This window comes from Saccopteryx bilineata, chromosome 5 (genome assembly GCF_036850765.1).
Source record: "Saccopteryx bilineata isolate mSacBil1 chromosome 5, mSacBil1_pri_phased_curated, whole genome shotgun sequence".
Taxonomy (NCBI): domain Eukaryota; kingdom Metazoa; phylum Chordata; class Mammalia; order Chiroptera; family Emballonuridae; genus Saccopteryx; species Saccopteryx bilineata.
The window spans coordinates 228316588-228343472 of NC_089494.1; the positions used below are offsets into that span (position 1 = coordinate 228316588).

The 26885-nt window shown below is 45.2% G+C and overlaps 1 protein-coding gene across 2 annotated transcripts in view; it reads left to right on the top strand.

Moving 5' to 3' along the window:
• The first annotated feature begins 610 nt into the window (after positions 1-610).
• LNX1 (ligand of numb-protein X 1) overlaps positions 611-26885 on the top strand; it is a 180323-nt gene continuing 154048 nt past the window's right edge. The window contains exon 1 of one of the 2 annotated variants that reach the window (XM_066233592.1): positions 611-799. The gene's annotated coding sequence lies outside the window, so the exon portion shown is untranslated. The remainder of the gene's footprint in view (positions 800-26885) is intronic. The other variant, XM_066233591.1, reaches the window with a different exon arrangement.

Below are 26885 nucleotides of genomic sequence, written 5' to 3' on the forward strand. Positions count from 1 at the left end.
CATCAGCCATCAACATGCTCAGTTTTGCCTACAAACATCAGCCAATGTCCCGCTATGAGAGACACTGCCTATAGCAAATCTTTGGGTTTTGGCAGGGCATTGGAACAAGTCAGAATCGCTTGATTTGTCTGATACAGATTTCAGGGCGCATTTCTTTGCATATGTAAACATGAAAAGATGCCCAGGATTCTGAAACCCATCCAGGTCCCGGCATGATGATGTCCCAGGACTCATCATGACCTGAAGGTGCAGTGACCCTGTGTTTATTTCCTTGTGGATTTCCCTTGGCGGGCTCCAAGCTCACATTCCCACTGCCTGCAGGAAAACAACAGCAGGGTCGCAGCAAACCCGACTTGGCAGTCCTGCAGGTGAACAAAGGGATCCTGGCTTTTACCGACAGCAAAAAGGAAGTTCGTTCAAGGAAGGGTGGGGGTGCGCAGTCCCATCCACACCAGACCAGAGCCGGCACTGATGCTAACGACAGCCTGCTCTGAGGGGGCTGCTCTCCCTGCAAACTCCCAGCTAGTTTCTCTCAGGGTCGTGGATCAGCTCCGTCCGTGACATTGTGCTGGTGCTGAGTGTTCTGGGATCACAGAGGAGCCTTGCAGAAGAAACGGGTGAGCTGATCATCCCCCGAGTGTACAAAGTGAAGTGGTTTACGTGCATGTCTGCGAGACAGGACAGAGGAAAGAGGAAGAACATTTCCCTGGGCTACTGCTGAGTCAGAAGAGCTCAGCCTGAAGGGGGACTGTCCCCCAAGGCCTCACACCGCTGGAACTGCCCTGCCAGCGCAGCAAAGGTAAGAGGCCTGGTTCTCATGCAATTTGAGAAAAGCTTTTCCCTTGACTACCCCAGCCCAGTCCCCCACTCTGCCTCTAACACACACACACACACACACACACACACACACACACACAGAGTTGTGAGAAGAACCTACTTAATATGTTTTTCAAAACACTCTAAAAAGACCTCAGGACGTTTGCTCTCCTTATGTCCGATTTCTTTTCTGGGCTGGTCTTCTGGGAAGCTTTCCTTTACTTTTAAAAATAAGAACTGCTTTGTAATTTAATATTTTTATTGGCCAATCTGGTCTGTAAAAACATAAGCAAAACCACTAATGGTGACTATATTTACATAACATTATTCTTCATCAGCATTCAGAACACAGTCACATGTTCCATTCCCACGGCAGGAAGAGGCACTGTCATCGCAGACTCACTCATGCAGACTTAGGTGCAGAGAAATTGCGACTTGCCCAGCAGCTTGTGGGTAGGTAAGGGCCAGACAGCATATCTTATCTCTACTCCTGCCTCTTTTCAGTAGAATGATGACTCCACTTTCTAAACCAAATACTGACCGCATTCTCTGCCATATATTCTGGCAAATGATCTGGTGAGAAGATGAAGTTTAGAGGCTGAAACTCTCCTGAATAGTCCAGAAATAGATTGTCCTAGTGTCCAGTACAATATACCACTCATTACTTACACCTGTTTCCACCCACTGCCAGGCCTTGCATCCAGTTGAACAAGTATTGATAAATAATGTGCCTTGTGCTCAACACTGGGTCACATGTCAGGGTGTGGTACAAACCGTCTGCTCAAGGAGATCAGCAGGCGTGCCGAGTGGGGCTGGGTGGCAGTGTGTGTGAGAACTCCCCGCAGCCAGTGAGCATCATGCTTGGGTTGGCAGGAAGTGGGTGCTTGCCCCGAGGAAGAGCTCTTCAGATCCGCACAACTCCCCACGCACCACTGTGCTCAGAGCTGGGGTGAGGAGCACAGCCTGGGAATTAAACCATCTGGACTTGAATGTTGGTCTCAGTGCCTATTAGCTCTGTGTCCTGCGGTAATTCAGTAAACCCCTGCAATCTCAGTGTTCTGATATATAAAATGGGAATATTGGCAATACCTACTTTGTGGAGCTGTCGTAAGGTTTAAATGAGATAATGCATGTGAGGCCTCGATAATTGCTGACTATTGCAATGACCATGTGCCGGGCTCCATGGGCCGTGCTAGGAATGCAGATAGGAGGAGCCCTACTCTCAATTTGGTTCGGATGTTGTGAGTTAGTTGTATGCAGCTGTTTGCATGCAGTGTGATATGTGCCCTGGGATGACAGAGGAGGGACCTGCTGTGTCTGTGAGATTTGGGGTGAGGGTTCCAGCAGCCTGTCTGGAAAGCTGAGAAGAGTTTTCCCAGCGAGGCCTACACAGAGGAAGGTGGCATAGGGCAGTGGAAAGAGCTGTGCGGATTTGATTCTGAACCCAGCTTTCTCCTCTGCCAGATTCATAGCCTAACTGCCTTAGTCACTGGGGCTGCCATGACAAAATACCACATCCTGGGTCATGAAAACAACACATTTATTTTCTCTAAGTTCTAGAGGCTAGAATTTCCAAGTGAAGGAATCAGCAGGTCTGGTTCCTTCCTGGTCACTCTCCTTGGCTTGCCGATGGGGCCTTCTCGCTGTGTCCTCACAGGTCTTACCCCTGTGGGCGCCCACCCCTGGTGTCCCTCCACGTGTCCAACTTTCTTCTGCTCATAGGACACCCATCACATTGGATTAGGGCTTACCCTGATGACCTCCTTTTAATTTAATCACATCTATAAAGGCTCTCTATCCAAATTCAGTCACATTCTGAGATACTGGGCTTCAACATAGGAAAGTAACAATGACCTAGTTACTAAATCTTGCTGAGCCCTATTTCCTCTCTCTAAGTATAAATATGGGGACTATATTTAAACAGAAGAACCGTTATGATGATTATTAAAGAAAACGCAGAATGCCTATCCTGCTTTCTGGCCCACAAGAGGTGCCCGATAGGCAGTGGTTATTATTAGCCCTGTGGACCAAGCCTCGAATGAACGTGATGGGGTCAGTCCCCTGCACAGGTCACATTCCCGATCAACAGTGAAGAACTTGTCCTTGGTTGTCCCACAGACTTCCTGAGAGCTCAAAGGAACCCTCAGTGTTTCTGCTTTTTGGTTCTGGCAGCTGTGTCCATCATCAGAGAAGTCAAATATTGGCACTGTCAGCCCTGCAGATGCATGTGCTAGGTAGCTCTTTCTAGCTATTCAGGAATCTATTCATTCTTTATGAGTGCGGTGAGAGTCCCCATCTCCTGCACCTCAGCAGAGAACCAACATACAGCAGATGTGCCCACTGCATTTTGTCCACCCCAAAATAGCCTCTGGACAGCTGTGTCCTTGAAAAGCTGGAAAATACTATCATTTCAACTTAATGTAGTCATTAGTTGTAAAGATAGTTATAGAATATATGTGTGTATATATGTGTATGTATATGTGTAGTATACATATATATATATGTATATTGTTTTGGAAAATCTCAAACTTTTAGAAGAAGGGCATGTACAGTATGGTACAAAGAATTGTGTACTACATTCTTCTGAACACCTTTGAGAATAAACCACCAAAATGAGGCCTCATTTTACATAAATACAGTTATGTGCATTTCCAACAGATTTCTCCTGCATAACCACAAAATCAGGAAATGAATATTGATACATTAATACTATCTAATCCTCAGACCCAGTTTGTTTTCAATTGTAATTGAATCCTCAGACCAATTCAAGTGTTTGCCAGTTGTCCCAATAACATCCTTTACAGCCAGCAAGTATTTCGGAATTAGGCATTTAGTTGTCACGTCACCTTCGTCTGCTCCAGCACGGAGTGTTGCCTTGGTATTTCCTTCACTTTCATTACCTTGACACGTTTTTAAAATAGAGGCAACAGGCCTGACCTGTGGTGGCGCAGTGGATAAAGCGTCGACCTGGAAATGCCGAGGTCGCCGGTTCAAGACCCTGGGCTTGCCTGGTCAAGGCACAAATGGGAGTTGATGCTTCCAGCTCCTCCCCCTTTCTCTCTCTCTATCTCTCCTCTGTCTCTCCCTCTCCTCTCTAAAATGAATAAGTAAAAAAAAATAGTTAAAATAGAGGCAACAGGCAGGTATTCTGTAGAATGTTTCTTAATTTGGGTTTGTCTGAGTTTCCTCATGCTTAAGTCAAGTTACACAATTTTAGTAAGAATAGCTCAGAAATGATGCTGTGTTCTCATAACCAGTCGGGTGGCAAATGATTTTAAATTTCACTGAGATCATTTGATTGAGAAGCTGTCTTCCAGAGTTCTCTATGGTAAATTACTCTTCTTCCTTTTTAATTAATAAGTAGGGAAATAGTTTGAAAGTACATAAATATCTAATTTCTAATCAAAATTTCACTGTGCCCTTTTGGCATGTTCCCATCATCCTTTGAGCACTTCCTGGTACAACAAGATGTGACAGTTTTTAAACCAGCTATTTTCCCCCCAAAAAAGTTCTAGTTCCTTTTGGTGGAGAATTATTTAGAATCCAAGGTCTGACTGCTCAGTGTGCTGATTGCTAATTGGAATATCACTCTTCCCTGACTATGTGGGTAGAGTCAGGACCTGTATGTGTATGTATACATCTATATTTCTATATCAATCTAAATGTATTTAAAAATTTAAACTCACACTGGTACTTCCAATTCCAATCCAACACCGCTGGACTCGTTCTAGTTTTCTCCCTTTCCACGTTTGTGAGGCTCGTCTCTAATGCTGATGGAGCCTGGCCCCCATTATCCTTACGTATTTCCTTACTTGATCCGTCATCTGAAAGCAACCAGCTGCAGTCACGACCATGCCCCCTACCCCATGCAGGTGACGTTGCCATGCCTGAGTTTTGGTGCTCCAGGCTGCCCCATCAGGAGAACAACTTCCTCTTGCTATCCAGGCCTGGCCCCTGTGCTGGGCAGCCCTTCTCTGTGGCGAGCCTACCCACCCTGTCTGGGCCACCATCCTCCTCCATCCCCCACCTTGGTGACCACCTTCTCTGCCCCACATAATGACTTTAAGGACTGAATTATTTAGAAAGAGAAGGGAAGAGTAAGAAGACGTTCATTCAGTCTTGACATTGTTTAGAAACTCGGAAGTCACTGTGATCCATGATAACATTTGTGCACATATATGCATTGTCATTGTCTTTGATTTGCGGGGAGTAGAGGGGTCTCCTCCATTTCTCTAGAGCACATGTCCTGAGTTCAAGGCCTAAGGGAGTGAGGTCCACACCACCGATTGTGTTCCATTTGGTACTACTGTCATCTATACAACATGGGCTGCTTATTATCTGCTCAGGGTACTCACAGCATTTCCAGAGCGCAACTACTGTTGGGCAATTGCTGTTCCTTTTTCTACTCTAAGTCCTAATCTAGGTTTCCCTTCATTTATTCACTCAAAACCCAACACTAAGCAGTTTTCATGTATCAGGTTCTTGTCTAGTTTGAGACATAGAGATTTAAAACCTTGGTCTCCACCCTCAAGGATCTGTCAGTCCACACTGAGGGAAGCAGACTAGAGTCAGGCAGGCCCAGTGCCATTCAGGAAAGCACAATCACAGCCGTCGGACCGCCTGCCTTGGGAAGGCTCCTCACCCAGATGGGGCGGCAGAGGGGAGACAGATGCCAGAGGGATCCCCGAATGAGCGGGTGCTAACAAGGTGGGGAACAGTTGGGAGGGAGGCAAAGCGGTGGTGTGCGTGACATGCCAGAGGCGAAGGGAGGGACTGGAAAGGCAGGTGCAGGCTGGTTGAGGTGAATCGCTTGCATGCCGGGCCGATATGGTTGGATTCTGGCCATCAGAGCAAGAGACTCTGGAGCCAAATTTTAGGGGTTCAGATCTTGGCTCTGCAATGTACTAGCTGTGTGATCTTAGGCAAGTTACTGCTCTTGACTATAAAACTAGAGATTATACTAGTACTTACCTCATGGGATTGAAAAGATTAAATTTGTTCTTTTACATAGTACACAGAAAAGGGTGTATAATAAATGTTAGGTTTTATTATTATTTCTAGCAAAGCAGAGTCACTAAAAAACATCATTAATTAAAACAGAATTTTTTTATTTTATTTTCTTATTAGCATTTGGAGAGAGTGGAGAGAGAAAGAGAAAGAAAGAGGAGAAGAGTAAGAAAGACGGTAGAGAAGTGGGAAGCATCTACTCATAGTAGTTGCTTTCTGTATGTGCCTTGACCGGGCAAGCTCAGGGATTTGAATAGGCAACCTCACTGTTAAAGAGAAATTTAAAAGAATAGATTTGAGCAATTCAAAAGTAACACTATCTCATCATTAGAAATAAAGTTGTAACTATGTCAGATAAGGGATGTTAATTAGACATATTGTGGCAATCACTTTTCAATGTATATGGATACCAAATCAGTATGTTGTAAACCTGAAACTAATATAATGTTATATGTAAATTATATCTCAACTTAGAAAAGAAACTCTGAAGTCATTATCTGGAAAAAGAAATCAGAACTTTGCTGCAGTTATGTAAGCTTATTTTATGGCTAACTGTTGTTTTTCTTTTGACATGTACTTTGGGAGGTGAGGTGCCACCATAATCTTGTCATTGTTTTGGCCTTTAAAGGTTACAGTGTTACAGAAGATTGGTTTCCCATTCACTGAGATCATTTGGAGCAGCTGTTGTACTCACTCATTGAGTTCCAGGCCAGTAGTACCTGGGACTGGTTGTCTGACAAATCCAGCACCAACCAAGGCTACCCCAAAGCTTGAAATCTAGTATTGTTAAAGCAGTTCTGCCCCTCACTGTGGAGGTTAGGAGTGGCAGGGTGCAGAGTGCGGGCATCCTTGAAACTGTCTTAAAAATCTATTTGAAATAGGAGTTGGCAGCCTTTCCACAATGGCCTCTTAGTCTCTGCCTTTGAAACTGTGAGGCAGTCCTCTTTTCCCGATAGTCCACGTGCCCAGAGAGCCAGGGGAACCAAAAATAGAAGCTCAGAAATGTCGATGGTGCATCAAAATTAAAATTTTCTATGCACGAAAGGATACAGTCAATACAGTGAAAGTAACTGTGGAACAGGAGATTATATTTGCAAACCATATATCTGCTAAGGGTTGATATACAGAATATATAAAAAACTCCTGTGCCTGACCTGTGATGGTGCAGTGGATAAAGTGTTGACCTGGAATGCTGAGGTCACCGGTTCAAAACCCTGGGCTTGTTCGGTCAGGACACATATAAGAAGCAACTACTACAAGTTGATGCTTCCCGCTCCTTTCCTCCACTTTCTCTCTCTCTAAAATTAATAAGTAAATTTTTTTTTTTAAAAAAAGAACTCCTGCGACTCAATGATTAAACGAAAACAAACAACCTGAATCCAAAAAAATGGGCAAAATAGACATTTCTCTAAAGAAGATATTCAAATGGCAAACAAGCACATGAAAAGATATTCAATGTCACTAATCATTAGGGAAATGCAAATCAAAACCACAACGAAATACTATCTCACACCCCTTAGAATGGTTGCTATAAAAATAAAAATAAAATACCAACTATTGGCAAAGATGTGGGAAAAGTGGAGTCCTTGTGCTCTGTTGCTGGGAATATAGAATGGTGTAGCTATGAAAAATGGTATGGTGATGCCTCAAAAAATTAAAAACAGAATTAACATATGAACGAGAAATTCCACTTCTGAATGTATGCCCAAAAGATTGAAAGTAAGAACTTAAACAGATATTTGCCCAACCATGTTCATGGAAGCATCGTTCACAATATCCAAGAGATGGAAGCAAATCAAGTGTCCATCAACAGACAAAAGAATAAACAAATGTGATAAAAACATGCAGTGGAGTATTACTTGGCCTTCAAAAAGGAATGAAGTTCTGACACATGCTACAACATGGATGGAACTTGAGGACGTGCTTCCAAGTGAAATAAGCCAGTCACAAAAACAAGTACTGAATGGTTCCACTTCTGTGAGGTCCCTGGAGTCGTCAAATTCATAGACTGAAGATGGAATGGAGGTTGCCAGGGGCTGGAAGAAGAAGGAGTGGAAGGTTACTGTGGAATGCTCAGAGTTTCCGTTTTACTAGATGAAAAGGATTCTGGAGATGGATGGTGGCAACAGTAGCACAACACCGTCAATGTACTTAATGTCATTGACTTACCTGTACACTTAAAATTGGTTAAAATGGTCAATTTTGACATGTGTATTTTACCACAATTTAAAAAATTAATTTTAAAATGTCAATAAAGCTGGGATTTTCTGCATACCACAATGAACCACTGCTTCTGGGGAAAATGGTTAGAAGGGGGAAAAAAATTCTACATCTCATAGAGAAATTTTTTTTGCATCTCCATGTTTCCTAGAAATGTTTGAGACTTATATTTCAATATTTAAGTTTTATTTGAAAGCTCTTCTCTGGAAAAATAAGTACATAAGAAACAAAGTTTTGGTCAGAACTTGGTCATGTTTTCAAAGACTGACTGAGATATTTACTAAATCACAAAAAAATCTACAACTCTAACAGAGTGTAAAGAGACGGCCTCTGGAAACAGTAAGGTGGACATCACCTTGAAGATACAGACATGGAAGAGACACTATGAAGTATGTTTGATTAGACAATTATCTGTGTCCTACTAAAACATTTTCAGCTTGTGGTTTTTGACTGGTGGCAGTTGAGCCAAAGGTGGTGTCTGAGAGAATTTTAAGAGACGTTCATACTGGTCACTCCCTTCTGCACCGAAAGGTGGACACACAGAGCCCGCATGAGGCTGAATTTGAACTCAAGGTCACCACCTGTGTCAGGTGAGGCATCCGCCTGACCTCGGGTTCCGGGACAGGAGGAGGAGAGGAAGCAGAGCAAGAAGGGCCTTTCTGCCCTCTTCCCTGAACTTGAATGGTGAAGGAAATGTTTAACTCATGTTCTTTTCTTCAACTAATTCCCAACCCCCTTCATTCGGATTCCTCTGACCAGGGAGTAGAATAAGAAATAGCTAACTCGTTTACCAGTCCCCCGACCCCCTTCATCCGGTCATCCATTTTTTTCTGACCATTCTTCAACCCCCTTACCTAGTTAATGATATCCACATCTCTCCCTTCCACCTTGGCATGGCCATTTAAACTAGCCAATCAAGAAAGAATGAGATTGTGCGGTCAACACTCCAGCCAATGGAACAAGATCCAGCAGCCTAGGGCCTGCATTAGGGGGAAAAAAAATCAAAATTTGCCCTCTGCCCATGCGCTTGCTGGCCGGCTTTCACTAGCGACAGCACACTCTTCTGCAGAAGTTATTCAAGTTGCCTTGCTGAGGTGTTTTGTCTCCACAAGTCTTGCTTAATTCCATCTCTAACAACAGGAGGCTGGATCTGATGGCTGGGGCAGGTTCTGCCTTCCTCCACTAATAGGTCCGCCTCGTCTCCTCAGGGGCCTTAATTTACTCCCATGTACTATTGGAGCAGTAATAAAATACTCTTGGGCAACGGTGCTTTATAAGCCATACAACAGAAGTAGGATTTTATTTGTGTGTATACTACTTCAGTGGTCCCCAACCCTTTTTTGGGCCAAGGGCTGGTTTAATGTCAGAAAATATTTTCACGGACCGGCCTTTAGGGTGGGACGGATAAATGTATCACGTGGCCAGACAAGCGTCAAGAGTGAGTCTTAGACGGATGTAACAGAGGGAATCTGGTCATTTTTTAAAAATAAAACATCGTTCAGACTTAAATATAAATAAAACAGAAATAATGTAAGTTATTTATTTTTTCTCTGTGGACCGGTACCAAATGGCCCACGGACCAGTACAGGTCCGCGGCCTGGGGGTTGGGGACCACTGTACTACGTTATTCCACAAAGAAACTGTGGAGGTTACAGCTGGAGAATGGAGAGCAGAACACTGGTCATCCACTAACAAGGCCTGAGTCTGGCCAGCACGGGGTTCTTCATCTTTTTCTACTAGCCACCGACATCTAAAAATCAGGAGATTTCATATTAAAATCCAAATTTCAAATTCTGTTAGAACAGGCAAATTTGACCACCCTGGTCCCATACTCATTCGCTAACTCACTCACTCAGCAAGTGTGGACTGGGGGACAGTTCAGTGCCAGACACTGTTCTGGGTACGAGGACATAGCAGGGGTAAGGCAAGCATAATCAAGTAAACAAATAAGTAAGATAGTTACAGAAAGTGAGAAATGCTGTGAATAAAGCAGGGTTAGGGTAGATATTGACATCGAGGGTAAGGAGATGATACTGTTTTAGTACCAGAGTGGCCAGAAAGAGCTCTTTCAGTTTGCCACAGTCCACACCATGCCTTATTACACCACTCACTTTAGTTATTTACTGGTAGCTGGAAACTGGAGGTATCTGACGTCGTGAGCTCTGCAATAAGATGATGGGAAATGTAATCAAAAATTTAAATTAAGAACAGGAGGAATATAAATAAGAACAGGATGACATAACCAGAGGAAATAAGACCAAATTAGAGCCTTTGTGATTGGTATAGTTGACATCAGATTTAACTCTGAGCTTCCTGGCAACCAGAGCAAAGGGAAGATCTGTGCGATGGCATCATCCCCTTTCTCAGAAAGGAAGTAATAAAGCCATTCCTTTCTAGGTACAAAGCTTCCCTTACCTGAACAGGAGTAGGGATTGAACATGTCAGGCTTTATAAAGGAAACTCTGATTGATCAAGTGATCAGTATCTTCACCAATACATGCCCAGAAGTACGGTATTTCTCACTGTTTCAGTTATTCAAAACACCTTTATTTAGACACTAATGCAAGCACAGGAGATGCAAAATGCCTTGTCTGGTTTTTTTTTCTAGCGTCTGTCTATAAATAAAAGATGAGAGTGTAGCTCAGTGGTGAAGATGGTTGCATGATAGGTCAAGATAATGCAGTGCAGACCCCCTGCTCAGGCTGAGCTCAATTCACAGAGTATTTAGAAGAATGGACAGAATAGAAGAATGTCACTCAAACTATCATCCTTCTGTAACTATCTTCTCAGTCAGCTAGAGAGAAACTGAAGAGTAGAATTAACAGTTCTTTGTGACATTCTTTAGTAACAGCAGCTCCTCTTACTAAAAAACCATTTATTTCTGTGGCCCTTGGACTCTGATATAAGTAAGGAAATCTCCCGCTGTCTGGAACAGCCCACTGGTGAAACAGCCATGGTCATGCACAGGGGTTCCTTAATGCTGAGAACAGCCCACCTGAGGGGAGAGTATTTCTAAGTCTATTCACTGACACACACCCCCTGCTCCCTGCCCACGAGGACTCTGCCACACTCCTGGGACAGTGACCAAAGACCCGGAAATCAAGCCTGTCTTCTAGAATGTTCCTTGGGAGCTCTTTATGTCTCCAGTGTCCAAAGCCTCATAAAAGTTCCCTTGCCAAAGGAACTCAAAGGATTCTTTTTTGCATTTTTTTTGCATTTTTTCGAAGCTGGAAACAGGGAGGCAGTCAGACAGACTCCCGCATGTGCCCGACCGGGATCCACCCGGCATGCCTTCCAGGGGGCGATGCTCCGCCCATCTAGGGCATTGCTCTTTTGCAACCAGAGCCACTCTAGCACCTGAGGCAGAGGCCATAGAGCCATCCTCAGCGCTGGGCCAACTTTGTTCCAATGGAGCCTTGGCTGCAGGAGGGGAAGAGAGAGACAGAGAGGAAGGAGAGGGGGAGGGGTGGAGAAGCAAATGGGCGCCTCTCCTGTGTGCCCTGGCCGGGAATCGAACCTGGGACTCCTGCACGCCAGGCCGATGTTCTATCACTGAGCTAACCAGCCAGGGCCTCAAAGGATTCTTAATTTGGGTCAACCCCACTGTGTGTCTCCAAGGGCAGAGTATGCCTTTAAGTGTGTCTCCTGCCCCACAAGGTAACATACAGGCAGAAATATAGTTAAGCCAAATTTTCTGTTTTTATTTTTTGGCCAAGATGCTACCTGGCTAAGCCCTTGTCATCTGGATTATCTTTTGGCTCCCTGGCGACCCCGTGGGCTCACTCTCCCGCAGCTGGCAAGAATCGGGCATTGTCTGAGGGCCAGGGCCACCGCCTGGCTTCTCCCTCACTCTTTTGAAAATGGAGAAGAGCAATTTGCCTGTGCTGGTTGTAATCCTTACCCAGACTTCCTCCACTCCATTACCACACCTCTGTCTGTTACTCTGACTAAGTATCCTCTGGGAGCCAACCTCACAGAACTGGTTCCCTGGGTTTGCAACAATGACCTTCCAGAAACTCCCTGAGCTCACCCTGGCACAGGCCTCGCAGTCTCTGCCTGGCTGTCTGGCAATCGAGTCTTCGGTGCTGGAGTAGCCAACCCCACCTGAGATGTTATCCAAGTCATTGGACGTGGAATCCCGCCCAGGCTTGGAATGAAACAGACTTGAGTTCCCGAGGATTTGCGACAAGAGTCCCAGTCGGTGCTGTACTGTCTGACAGACTTCACTGTGTGAATTTCTCATCATGGACTGTAAACAACTTATACACGTAAATCTGAACATGTGCATGAAGACCTCAATATATAATACATTGTTTTAACTTAAATCACTTTTCCTTCATTATTTTTATCACTAACGTGAAGTGCAGCATACCCATCAGGATTTATTTCTGAGGGTTGAGAGTTAAGTTATTAAGACTTCAGAGTAAATGTTTTTATAGACTAATAAAAATTTGTTGCCAATTGGCGCAGAGTGGCTGGGAAACACACCTGGCAGGGTGCTTTGTGTTTGGCAGGAGCTCAATGTATGGAATAATAATAATCATAGTCACTCACTTGCCAGACATTGTCAAACTCTGTCCATGGCTTGGTTTGTCTTAATTCTAATAATTCTGAAAAGTTTGTCTTGTTCAAATCTCATAATACAGTTATTTCCATTTGCTGGTGCAGAGACTGAGGTTTAAAGAGATTAAATAGCTTACCCGAAAGCACCAAGCAGCAGGACCTGGGTGTGAAGGCATGTGTGTTCCACTCCAAAGCTCTTAACAGGGGGAGAGGGAAGGGAGGAAGGGCGAAGGGAGAGGGTGAGCAGTCTTGGGCAGCCAGCTCTTCACATCCCCAAGCTTGCTGACCAACTCTCCACATCCTCACTGCGGTGCCTGTGTAACAAATGAACAAAGAACTGCTTTTTCAGACTCTGCGTCTGTTACCCTTTCTGTCCATGCTGGTTGACATGTGATTAAATCTTTAAGATTGAGGTTTCTCAATCTGACCAATGCTGGTATTCTGGGCTGGATAATTCTTGGTTATGGAAAGCTGTCCTGTGCATTGTAGGGTAGTTAGCAGCATCCCTGGCCCCTACCCTCTAGATGCCATAACACCTACCAAATTGTGACAATAAACAATGTCTCCAGACAATGCCAAGTGCCCCGCAGAGGGCAAAACCACAGCATTAGATACCACCGGAAGTAAGAGGGGATTAAAGCTCGCAGAGGTGCTGAGAGAAGTCCCCCAAGGGCGGAGCCTCTGTGTGTGTGCCTGGGAGGTGTCCTGGGGACTCGTGGAGTGAAGCAGTCCCTCTCTTAGCCACAGCGTCATTCTGACCTCAAACTAAGTGAAGAAGGCCAAAGCGCCAAGCAGCTCAAAGGAAGCCTCAGGCTTGACAGACTTGCAGTTGGGTAAAGCAGGGGTCCCTCCCAAAGGCCCCAAGGACCATGCTTGGCCTTCCCGGAGTCACCATTGTGGCAGGACATTTGTGTATATCTGGAAACCGTTCTTTTCTTCCATAGCCATCTGTGTGCTGTTTATAAATATTTGAACCCAAGCATAAATAGTTAAAGAGAAATGATGCAAGATATGACTTTAGGGGTGTACAGGGTCTGTGAGCAGTGCCTGAGCCGGTGCTGGCCTCTCATGGCCTATCACAAGATGGCCAGGGGCCATGGCAGCCCCGGGTTCTACATTATGCCTTCAAGTTAAAACCTTGACTACATCTCCAATGTTAAATACATGCTGAATTGTAACATATGTTCAAAAGCACTAATTTGTTCAATATACACATTTAAAATGGATCACGATTCTCATATCTCTGTTTTGGAATTTCTCTCATTTGTAATATCCGAAGAGCCTCAAAGAGTAAGCGTGGCCTGGGCCTGTGCTGACTTCTGGCCCCGCCGGCTCTCCTCAGGACAAGGCAGCGTGAGGCCCAGAGGCAGCGTGAGGCCCAGAGGCAGTGTGCTCTCCACGGGCCAGAAGATCCCCGGCTCCCAAATTGTCCAGCAGGCTCTGATTAATGCTGAAAATTCCATGAAAACTTTCTATGCAGCATGGTACATTCTAATTCTTTAAATCGAAAATATCACTGAGAGAATGTATCATGATCTCTCAAAACTCAATCGTTAGAAAATAGACAGGCTAATTTAAGAAATGGTAAAAATAAAAAGATTTGAACAGTCATTTTGCTAAAAGAAGTTACACAGAGAACAAGTAAACACATTGAAAGCTGCTCAACATCATTAGTTATTAAGAAAAAGCAAGTTAAAACCAGAATGAGATCCTATTGCAGTTTGAATGGCTAAATCAAAAAAGACTGACCATTCCGAATGTGGGTGAGGATACGTAGGGACCAGACGGCTGGTGGGGAGGTAAAATAGTGCAGCCGCTTTGGAAAATGGGTTGGCAGTTTCTTAAAAAACTAAATGTACACCTGCCATATAAACCAGCCATTGTGTTCCTAACTATTTACCAAGAGAAATGAAATCCTTTATCTATAAAGAAGCTTGTATACCTATAGTCGCAGCAGCTGGAAACAACCCAAATGGCCATCAACAGGTGAATGAATAGGCTGGTTGTGGTATGGCCATACAACGGAATATTACTCAGTGATAAAAAAATAAATAAAAAAAAAAGGAATGAACTGTTAATACACACAATATGAAAGAAATTCAGAATTATGCTGAGTTAAAGCTCCAGACCAAAAAAGAATACACAGTGTCTGATTTCATTCCTATTGAATTCTAGAAAATGCAAATAATCTATAGTCATCAACTGTAGATCAGTGGTACCTGGGGATGTGGTTGTGGAGCAAGGAGTGAGATAGGCGTTACAAAGAAGCAGAAGTGGATAGTTGTGGATGATAAACATCTACTATCCTGATTGTGGTGATGATTTCATGGCTGTATCTGGGTACCAGAATCAATGGGATTATACACATTAAAGGTGTGCATTACGAGGGAGCCCTGGGTGCTGTGAGGGGGGCAGAGACACAGTCATTGTTTCGGGCAACACCTGGGCAATTTCTCCATTCCCTCTCAGGCTGAGCGCAGAGGTTGCTGCCCGCGCTCCTCAGCCCTGCCCGGCTAGTGTTACCGCAGTGTGAGAAACGCATAAAAAATACAGCAGCTTCTGGGTCGGAGACAGCCTTGCTGAGGCACCTTCTCATACTACCTGAAGGGCACCCTCTATCTAGGTAAATCCTCTGGGGGCCAGGAGAGATTAGATCAAAAAGCACTGGCTATATTTGCATGGCTGGCTAAAAATCCCGCTGCTTAGAGAGTAAAGGGTGCCTCCTCCCCAGAAAGAGGAGAGTGGCCGAGCAGCTCGGATCCCTTCCAGCATGTTCAGGCCAGAAAACTGTGCAGCGTCCCAGTGTTCACTGAGGAAATAAATGCACACACACACACACACACACACACACGCACACACACGCACACACACGCACACACTCACAGAAACAGAGCCCAGCCGCCGCGGAGGCTGGGGCCTGCAGGTGCAAGCTCCAATTAGAGCAGCCGGCCTCCCAATACCTTTTCATCCTGAACAAGGCTAGGCCTCAGCCCCCGCCAGGGACTGGGAGGCCCGGAAGGACTGCCGACCAGACGGAGGAGAACAAAGACTGGCCAGAGAAAAGCAGCTCCTGTGAGTCGAACCTGAAACCCTAGCTTCATTTTCCAAACCTCCTGTGAGAATTAGCCAATGTACAATTTTGTGGACACGCAGTCCCTGGCCACAGGGAGACAAATCCCCTTGCAAGGCCCTCCACTTCCTCCATAAATTATCGTGGGGAGTTTCCTTTTGCTAACCAGCGCGGCACAGTGTTTCTATAATGGCACCACCATGTTGGTGGTTTCCACCATTGACAGCAGTTCCCCTTAAACTGATGTATTTTTCAGGGTTACGGATGCAGGGTGGTCCCTCTGTAACTGGTAGTTCTTTATCATTAATATCACATCAAGGCTCAAAACAAAAGCACTTGTGACTTTATTTTTAGCAAAGAGCTATGTGTTTGATGTTCCTCCCAATGCTCTATTCTTAGCAGAAAAACACTAAGACCACTGACTCATTTTCTCCACGTCTCCTCCTACTCTCTCCCTCTTCATATTTATTGACTTTTGTTTTTAAAGAGAAGGCTAGGAAGGTCGAGAAGCAGCCAAAGAAGCACTCCAGGGGAAAAAGGACCCTTTTGCAGGTGTGCCTTCCTGGTGGTTCTCCAGGCTGCTTGACGACCACCAACCCCTCTGTCAGGGGCCGCTTCCTGGACTTCCTGACAATTTTTCTCGTTTTTCATAACAAAATCCCAAAAGAAGTGCCAACAATTAGAAATGTTAACAAAAGAATGTTAAAAAAAAACCCTATATTTCTATCACTCCTGTCCTACTGTTTTCTGTGTTTCTCTCCAGATCTTGTCACTGGTCATAGTTTGTCGTGTGTGTGTGTGTGTGTGTGTGTGTGTGTGTGTGTGTGTGTGCATGCTGACCTGACTTCTCCACTGGGTTTTCGGTCATGACATAGGAATGGCTGGTAAGTTAGCAATGGAAGAAATTGTCCTTTTGACACTTATACATCCAAAAAGCAGTGAATTGTCATTGCTGAGTATTTACTGCTCCTGGGGAGATTCAGAGTGGGGTTCCTGTGAACCTCTACTTACAGCAGACTCATCAGTTGGTCAATTCATATCCTAGTTTCATGTGTGTTTCTGTTTGAAGACTCTTTATTTAAAATAAATTATTGATTCATTAATCCTGAACTCCCCGACAGCCGCACTATTGTTTGAGCCTGAATGAAACTTATCTAACACACCTATTTTCTCTGTAAGGTACAGTTCAGCCTTCTTGTGCTTAGAGATACTACGCAACTCTTCAGAACTACTTTAGGGGGCCGTTATTTTTTAAATTGACATATAACATATTAGTTTCAGGTGTACAGCCTAATGATTCAATATTTGTATATACTGCAAACTGATCGCTACAGTAAGTCTAGTAAGCATTCATCACCATATATAGTTACAAAGTTTTTTCTTAGCAACTTTTTTTTTCTTAGCAACTTTTTTTTCTTAGCAACACAATATTAACTATAGTCACCAGGCTGTACTAGGGGCTATTTTAAATAGTGAAAATTGAGCTGCCATATTTCAAGCAACAGAAAGCACAGAAATGCAAACCGTGACAGTCAGTAGACCAGGCAGAAAACACCTGTTGACAGCAGGAGAGCTGAAACAAGAGGCAGGGTACCATCTTGTGGGACCTCAACTGGGAATTTGTGTATCAGATGACTTAAACTTTTTGCTGCTCTGCACATGTCTGTAAATAACTGAAAGTGCGTGAGTATTGATTTTGGGGTTATACATACATTTTATTAAACAGGCAAATTTTAAAATATGGAATCCCTGAATAATGAGGATCGACTATACCTGCATTGTATTAATGCAGTGTGTTGTAAGGACAGAAGATGGGTAGCCATTCATTTTCCCTTCAGGGGTCGTCAAACTTTTTATAAAAACCGCCCACTTTTGCAGTGCTGGTAGACCTGGTCCCTACCGCCCACTAGTGGGCGGTCCAGCTTTCATGGTGGGCCAATCGCGGCGCTGTTTGGTTGCACGGTAGGGACCAGGTTGCACTGCAAAAGTGGGCGGTTTTTATAAAAAGTTTGACGACCCCTGTTAGCTGCCTCCAATTAGTGTAAATAATTTCCTTCAAAAGTGGTGGTCTCAGAAATATCTGGTGGGAGCCTTCTATCTTGCTTCCATAATTGCCAGGTCAGGTTGAGTGGGGTCCATTGGGGTTGCAGTCAGAAAGCCTGAGTTTGAGTGGTGCTTCTGGCTTTAGTCTCTATCAACAGCTTGACCATGAACATGGCAGACATATTGTCATCTACAAAAGAGAAGGTCCCGAGGTCATCAATTCTAAGATGCTCATTCTTTCTCATTTTAACATATCTGAAATGGTGTGGTCTTTTTGTTTTGTTTTGTTTTCCAATTGGTGATATGCCCTGGTTTCATTGTCAGCGTTCTGTTTTCTTTCTGGGTGGTACATAAAATACAGGTGCCTATTCCACCCTTTGGCATCGCAGAAGTGATGCAATACAGTAACAATGAAACCTGCATTGTGGTCTTGTGAGCACTGAGCAATGCTACAACTCCATAGGGCTGTTGTGGAAAAGTAAATAAGCTATGAAAGGGTCTGAACAGCGCAGGGCACTTGACACGAAGGAATTATTATCATGACTAGGAGTATTTTCTTGCCTCTGGAATTTTACTTTTGAAATTTCTCAAGAAATTTTATAAAAATTGCACTATGACCCTCAACCACTCTAATTATATTTTCCACACAGTCATTGGTGAAAACAAATTAATGTAGAGAAGCACACAATTTTTTGTCAATGGAAATAATTCCAAAAGGAACTACTGCTTTGAGAAAAGCAAACATGTTTCTTGGGGGCCAGAGTTGTCCTTTCTTCATGTCTATGATGTTGCAACAGGGAAACCTTCGATTATTGGGGTTCACTTATTTGCATTGTGAGATTCTTGGCCAGTGCAAATTAAATTCCCTTTTATAAAACCACTTTTGCTTATGTTCTGGCTTCTTAATAGTAAAAGGAAAATGAAACAATTGAGACAATAATTCAGTCCCAAATTATTAGTATAACTCAAGCTTCTTTATTCTGTGTCATCTAGATCATCGCTTCATTGTTCTGTTTTGGGGGGGAGGAGGTTACTTAGATTCTAAGTGCAAGAGAAAGTTTATAACACCTTCATTCCGAATAGAAGCTTTAAACGAGAGCCCCTGGCCATGTTTCCTTGTACATGTCTGCTTCTTGATGAAGGGGCACGCTAAATATCAATACAAGACATGTGGTGGCATCACCCAGTTGGGTATGTAGGACTGAGGACCTGCTGAGGCTTTGCTCCCTGTTAGCAAAGTATGGAGGCTGCTCTATCTGCTGTTCTAGGGCCATATGACTATCAAAGTAAATGGAAAAATGGAAAGTGGTGGAAAATCAGAATTCACCAGGCTGCTTCTGTGTGCCGTTTTGTTCGGGGCTTGTGGATAACTGTTCCAGCACAGCTAAATACGGGCCTGATCATTTCCACTCCACTGTTAGCGGAACCTGACACTCAGAGGTGAAATGATTCGTGTAAGGTCACAGGAGTAAAAAACAGAAGCACCTTAACTCCTAGTTCTGTCTCAAAGCCCCGCTCTTTCTGTTCTGGGGGAAAACCAGGGCTAACGAGCGAGCGTCCCAGAGGGGCTGCTACGATTCCTTTGCCCTCCGTCCTCCTTCTCCCAGGGTATTTCAAACCTGGCCGCTCATTCACATGGTTGCCTCCTCGCTGCAAAGATGTGCACAAGCAAAGGCTTGCTATTCTTTCTGAGACAGCGAATTTTTGTTTTTCCTCAAACCAGGCAATGATACCTCCCTTTTACTCCAACACTCTTCTCCCTTAAAAAAAAAAAATAAGAAAGTAATAGATGGATGATCTTAATGAGATTCCTCTTTGATTTCTGTTCTGAATAGCAGGTATTGTCCTCAGAAGTTATTACTTTTGGAGTGCCGGCCAATAAAGATCCGTATCTGCTCTTCTTAAATGCAGCGCTGGAACACAGAGATTCTAATTGGCCTGCCAAGGTCACACAGTGAATTAGCAGTGGAGCCAGCAGTGGGGCCCACTGCTCCAACTCCCCCTCACCGGCTGCCTCAGCCCACACTGCTGTTTCATGCACACTTAGTAAATATTTACAGCTTTAAATATCTTCCCAGCTGTAGTCAGGACAAGAAGTACTTTCATATATGTATATGCATGTAAAACAGATGTGAGAAATATAAACGAAGTAAATGGACACAAAACCCGATCGTAAAAGTCCCAGACTAAAACCTAGGGGACCCAAGATTTGGTCCCACCCTGTCCTTTTCACTATTTGGTTGGTCTTTAATGCTCTGGGCAGAGAGGTCACCCCGTGACTAAAAGACTTATAGCCTGTGGTCACTGATGAAAAAGGATGAGGAAAATGTTCAGTGTGGCAACTTTCCCAAGCTCGATGCTTTAAAACATTTTATTTTGGAAAAAGTAATAAACACCCACTATAAGATGGTTTGTTTCTAATGTATTAGATTGCATTAGATAGACTATTGATCAAATTATGCCCCTACTTCCCAATAGACATGATTAAAAAAAAATTTTTTTTTAATTGATTGATTTCAGAGAGAGAGGAAAAGAGAGAGAAAGAGAAAGACAGGAACATCGATCTGTTCCTGTATGTGCCCTGACCCAGGATCGAACTGACAACCTCTGTAGTTCCAGACGATGCTCTAACCAGCTGAGCTGACCAAGCAGGGTAATAGATAGACATGTTTTCTATTCAAGCATATATAACTTACACCAAAATATAAGTTCTATTTTTCTTTATAATAATATTTAAATGATTGCAATATATTGACACTAAATGGAGTCTATTCTAAATCACACCTATTCTTTAATGTAAGGTATTTGAGGAAGAACACCTATTGAAATCGAAAGATGAGTGGTGGGCCTTATCCTAACTGCTTGTTTTCAAAAATGTGGAGGGTGCTTACCCTTCTCCTTCCTATTCCAAAATGCTGAGAAAGGATTCGGATTGACTTGATGAATCAACCACCACTTGGAACATCCCTGTGACCAGAGAGAAAGGGACCATGGTTTGCCGAGTCTGGGCCATGTGCCCACCCTTCTTGCAGGGTGTAGGGGTGAGCTGACTGAGCAGTGATACCCACCGGGACCAGGGAGTGGAGAAAGAGCACCCCAGGGGGAAGGGAGTACCAATGCCAGGGAAGGGTAGACAAATGCGCTGGGCAGACAAAAAAAGTATTAATTAGCTCAGCTTATTTCATTGGGCTTATGAGAATAATTATTATTAAAATCCAGTTGAGCAGCTAGTATTGGGTGCTCAAGGCTAATTTATGACTTTCAGATTACCCACCATCTTCAGTGTAGAATGTTACCAGGACAGACACGATTCACAATATACTCCATGACCTAGTGAGTTGATTTGCAATGATTTCATAGTGTTAGTAACAAGAATATTAGTAACAGAAGACATGGTTTACAATCAATTTCTGCCCAGAGTTCCAGAGCTTCCCAAATAATATTTTATGAATTCTAGGAGGTCTGCTGTGAAGTAGCTGGCACATATTTTGCTATAGAGCCTTCCTGGTGATGGTCCTGAGCTCTAAGGAGGTTATGCAATCTCCCCAAAGTCCCACAGCCAGTTTGTAGCAGAGCCAGTGAACTCTTGTCCTGCATCCTGACTACAGGGAACAGCTCCCTTCTGCTCCACCATTTGGCCCAGACGAGAAAGACTGATGTTAATGAGGGTTCTTATGTCAAGCACTAGTGTGATTGTTTTTTAATGGCCTTTATTTTTGTCTTACAAGGAAAATAGTATATCCTTCCCTGGCTCAACACTATTTCAGGAAAAGCCACAAACTAGACCCTTGAGTCCTATTTACAAAACTAAACCCAACATAACTCTGCTGAGCTGGCAAAACCCGATAACCTCCCTCCAACCTGCCTGGCCATGGCCCACGGAACGAGGACCTGTGTGTTTGGGTATCACCGCGCATTTTTCTTAGTGTAACATGGCTGTGGGAGGTGAAAAGCAGTTACACAAAATGAAGGCAGAACCCTGGAAAAGGGGAGAGTAAAAGGGAGATATAAAGGGGGGAAAGGAGGAAAGAGAGGGGAGAGAGACTAAGAAAATCACAGTGCATGAGGGACCAAAGAGGACGCTGAGAGACAAGTTTAGAAGGAGGTGGAAAGTTTCAGGAGGCAAGGGAAGCTGACCCTACTGAATTCCTACTATGTACCATGGACTTCCATATCCATTCTCTTGTTGCGTTTAATGGCATCATCATGACGTCCTTGCAAGGGATGTGTGGCTATCTCATATTAGGTAGAGAAGGAAACAGGATAATAGAGTCCAGGTAACTTGATTCATGCAGCTAAGAAGTGGTGAACTTGTGGCTGACCCCAGATGTAGCTAACTAACTATTCACATTCTTTCTGCCCACCCTCCCCATCACCCACATACTATCTAATCACTTAGGATGGGTTCTCTAGGAGCAGAGCCAGAGACAGGATTCTTGTACACAAGGATTTCTTGATGAAATGCTCTCAGGAGAATGGGAATGAGGGAAGCAGGACAGGGCAGGGGGAAAGTCTAAGCAAGGAGATAGGCTCCGTAACCAACGTTAGCCTGGTCCAGCAGGGAAAATGGATTGCCCTTCAGAATTCATCCCGTTCAAGGCCAGGGAGTCAGACTTTGGCACCCTGCCGGTCAGCCATTGTCTGTGAGCTGTCTCTCTTGGCCAGGATGGAAAAAGATGTGGGGATGTGATCTCCAGGGAGAGTCTGTTTAGCAGAAGGCCGGTCTCTGAAGAAGGAGGTGGCTGTAAGCTGTTAGCAGCCACAGCAACTGGGGATGGGTGCACCAGCCCAGCAAAGGATCTGTGCCAGGCAGCGAACAGTGTCTGCCCTACAATCAGCTGCCGTCCTCTTAGTGGGCAAGGAAGGAGAGTAGAGGAGACCAGGGGAGAAGGAACCACTGCCCCACGGTCATCGCAGTCACTGAATGTCCCACTCTGACTACCAATGTCATCCAAGAACCTGGCCCCTGCACTGGCCCATCTCACAGCCCATCAGCAGACCTCATGCTGGGGCAGCTCCTGCGACAATGTGACCCTAGATCTGTCCCCTCAAACTGCCCTGCTCCCCTCAGTGGCCCAACTGCCTCCCCTTCAGGTCAAAATTCAATGCCTTCGAAGACTCAGAGGGCCCAGCGTCTTTGACCTCACCTTCACCACACTCTTGTATTCATCACCAACTCTTCCTCTACTCTCTCTTCTTTGCTTTCCTCCTGCCAATTTTATTTTTAAATTTTAAACATGGGATAACTTTGTAATCTCACTAAGCCAAGAATTCTAATAAAAAAAAAAATCAATGCCCAGGCTCCCTCCATCTCCAGGGAAATCCTGAATCAATCAATTAACCTGGGATTTCTCTTAAGTCCCAGCATGATTCTCATCACAGCCAGGATGGAGAATCAGGGAGCCAGGCGCTCAATCACTTTGGGCCTATGTATTAGAATCTCTGTGTTGAGACCCCATTCCCCAGAAATTCTGATTCGATTGGTCTTGTACTGGGGTTTTAAAGTCCTCTGGATGCTTTAAGGTGAAGCCAGAGTGGAGAGGACCTCTGGCGTGGGGAGTTTTTAAACTGTTCCACGGGGAGGCGCGTCCGCGTGGGGAGATGTGGAGCCGGGTTGGAATCAGATCCCGGGGAGAGGAAACGAGGCTTCCATGCTCAGAAGCAGCCCAGGAAAAGAAGAGACTCTGTGGATTTGACAATGAGCAGCCAGTTTGCTCACCTGTCTTTCCAAATGTAAAGTGGAACTAGATTTTTCAGGAATCTATTTGCTTCTTCAAGGCTTCCTTGGCAGCTTTCTGTTGGAGGCCACATGGAGGCTCCTCCTGAAAATGGTGGGCAGCAAAGGGGATTATTATACCTGAGATCTGACCTAGAATAATTTACCCGGTCAAGACAGTTCAGACATTATCCCCCCCCCCCCCCTTACACACACTCCCCATCCTTCATCCCCACCAGGTACGCAGGCCCCATGAAGACTAGCCTTTGGGTTCTGAAATCGTTTCTAAGCTCTCTTATTCATGGCTCTCTGCCCTCCTTCCCTGTCCTACACACACACACACACACACACACACACACACACACACTCTTCCATATTAACTTCATCCATAGAACTGCACTTCCAGCCCAGCGGTCCCCACTGCAGAACTCTCACCATTCCCTGTGAGGACTCACCTGAGCTGGCCTGCCGGAAATGGCCTCTGCAGCCAGGTAGGCCCTGACCCCCTTGGCAGATGGTTCACATGCTCGATCCTGATTTGCTCTTCCAAATTATAAAAGCTGATCTCACCAATCCTCAGTATTCCTTGTAGTTATTATACTCCATAACGTCACTGCAAACACTGACCTAGCAAACACGGAAGAGAAATAGAGGGTTAGCTTCCTATAAACTTCTGGACACATTTTCAGCAATCAATCAATTTATAACCTTGTTTCATGTGTATTTTTTCCAAAAGCACCTTATTTAATATGTGTGATTGATTCATTCACATTGAATTCACTGACAGTGGCACCATAACTTGTGCCTTATCTAACACACCTATATTTTCTATCAGCCACAACACAGCAATTTTATAAATTAGAAACCCATTCAGCACAATGCCTTGGGACTATTTTTTTTTTTTTTTTGTATTTTTCTGAAGCTGGAAACGGGGAGAGACAGTCACACAGACTCCCGCATGTGCCTGACCGGGATCCACCGGCACGCCCACCAAGGGGCGACGCTCTGCCCACCAGGGGGCGATGCTCTGCCCCTCCGGGGCGTCGCTCTGCCGCGACCAGAGCCACTCTAGCGCCTGGGGCAGAGGCCAAGGAGCCATCCCCAGCGCCCGGGCCATCTTTGCTCCAATGGAGCCTTGGCTGCGGGAGGGGAAGAGAGAGACAGAGAGGAAGGAGGGGGTGGGGGAGGGAGAAGCAAATGGGCTCTTCTCCTATGTGCCCTGGCCGGGAATCGAACCCGGGTCCTCCGCATGCCAGGCCAACGCTCTACCGCTGAGCCAACCGGCCAGGGCGGTACTATTTTTTTAAATTGATTTTAGAGGGAAAGGAAGAGAGACAGACAGACAAACTGAAACAGGGAATCAAACTGGCAACCCCTGCACTTCTGGAAGACACTCTAATTAACAGTTATCTGGCTTTAATCAGTGAAGTTACCAGTAGAAAGCACAGAAACACAAATTTTGTGGCACTAAACAGACCATGGAGTGGACACTGAGAGCTGAAAGGCGAAGGCAGGTGCACCGAGCAAGCCCTCGAATGACTGCAAAAGGGCGTGGGTACCACTCTCGGGGCTACAGAACAGTCCGAGCAAGTACATGGGTGCACAATTGTGGAATCCACAAATAATGAGAACCAACTTTATATACATACTGTAAGGTATTTTTCCCCGCCAAGAAGGAAAGAAGGGGCCGGAGCCACAAAGTGTGGAATAGTAAAAGGCTTTATTGAGTACAGAGCACGCATCCCACCCGACAAGGTTCCCTGGCCCCGAGGAAAGATGGAGGCCAGGGAAGTCGCAAGAGGTGACCCGTGTGGGAAATATTTAAAGGGTCCCTAGGGTGGTCAAGCTAATATGACGTGGTGAAATCTCACTGGCTGGCAGACGGTCGCTTTTTTCCAAAGGGTTCCTGTGAAGCCTCTTTTGGTGCGCTTGGTTGTGGGCGGTCCTAGCTAAAGTGTGCGGGTCTGGGTTCCCCACATGACCATCCCCCATTATCCACCAACCTTACATTCTGACTTTTTGTGTTAAATAGAAAAGGGGCGCCATTTATTCATCTGGCTACTTCCTGCTGAATAGGGGCATCGTGGGGAGGGGGAGATCGGAAGGTGGTGGCTTTGAGGGGTGTCAGGAGGAACATCTGTTTGGCCGTGAGTTGAGAAACTTTGCAGATGCGGTCCTGTAAGAATTTTTTAAAAAGAGGAGTAATAGGGGATTTGTAGGGTCCAGCCTTTTGGTGAGCTGGAGATGGATGGAGTCCAGTGGTTCTGACTGCCAGTGGTCCTGTAAGGAGGAAAGCTTGAGGCAAAACTGCATGTCAGGAGTGGCATAAAAAGGGGAAAGGAAAGGGTCCCATCCATTACCATAACCGAGACCTGTGAGGGAACTAGAGGTCCAGAGTGTGAGGGCAAAACAGAGAAGGTAGCCCCTGTGTCCACAAGAAATGAGATGGACTTACCCACTCATTGCAGAACCCTGGGTTATCCAAGTCCAGGCCATGTCCTAGGAGTTTGAGTGATGCACTCACCTGGCAGGATTGGCCTTTCATTCGGGTAGCTTGTCCTCCACGTAGAGACACTGAAGAAAAGCCTGTTACCCAAAGGGGCAATCGCTCCACCAGTGACTGGGCTGCTTGCAGTCAGGGCAGGGCTCAGTGGGCAGCTGCAGGCAGGGGCCCTGCAGGGACCAGTGACCCTGCTTGCCACACTTAAAGCAAGCTGCTGGTGGCTCTGCTAGTCTCAGGGTTGCCACAAGAGTTTGGGTTTGGAGCGTTACCTTCTGCATGCGGGCCTGGTGAACAGCCTTGGCCTGTCTCTACTAGTTAGGACCATTAAAAACTTTAAATGCCATGTTCACAGGTTCCGGATAGGAGTTTGGGGGTTGGGAATAAGAGGAGCAGGGCTCATGGGGAGCCCAGCACCCAGATCCGGCAGGAAACGCTGGAGCCAAAGGCAGGACAGGGCCAGAACTTCCTGCAAGAAAATTGGGGTTGAGCATCGGGGTCCTGCAAACTGGTGTTAAGAGCCAATAGTAGGTGGAGAAAGGCTTGACGGAGGAGGGACTTAAGAACACAGTGGAGAATGGAGGGGCCCCTGGCCAGCAGGGGAGGAAAAAGAGAGATGGTAGTGGTGGATAAGAAACAGGATTTTGCAAAGGGAGGGGAGGGGGCTCTCAGAGGGAAGAGACCTGAGCACAAAAGAGGTCCACAGAGGGACCAGAGAAGTCCCAAGAGAGGGGTGCCCCCGGGGGTCAGACAAGAGGGAGAGAGAGTTGGGAGTCTGCAGAGAAGGAAAGATCAGGAGTGGAAGTTTTAGGTGAGGTTTCTCTGGCCAGAAAAAGGCCTGCGCGGTGAACAGGCGGCACAGAGATTAAGGATGGGCACGCAAATAATTAGAAGCCATGTATGTAAGAGATCTTCAATCAGTTTCCAGCTTTTTTGGTGATAGTTAAGTT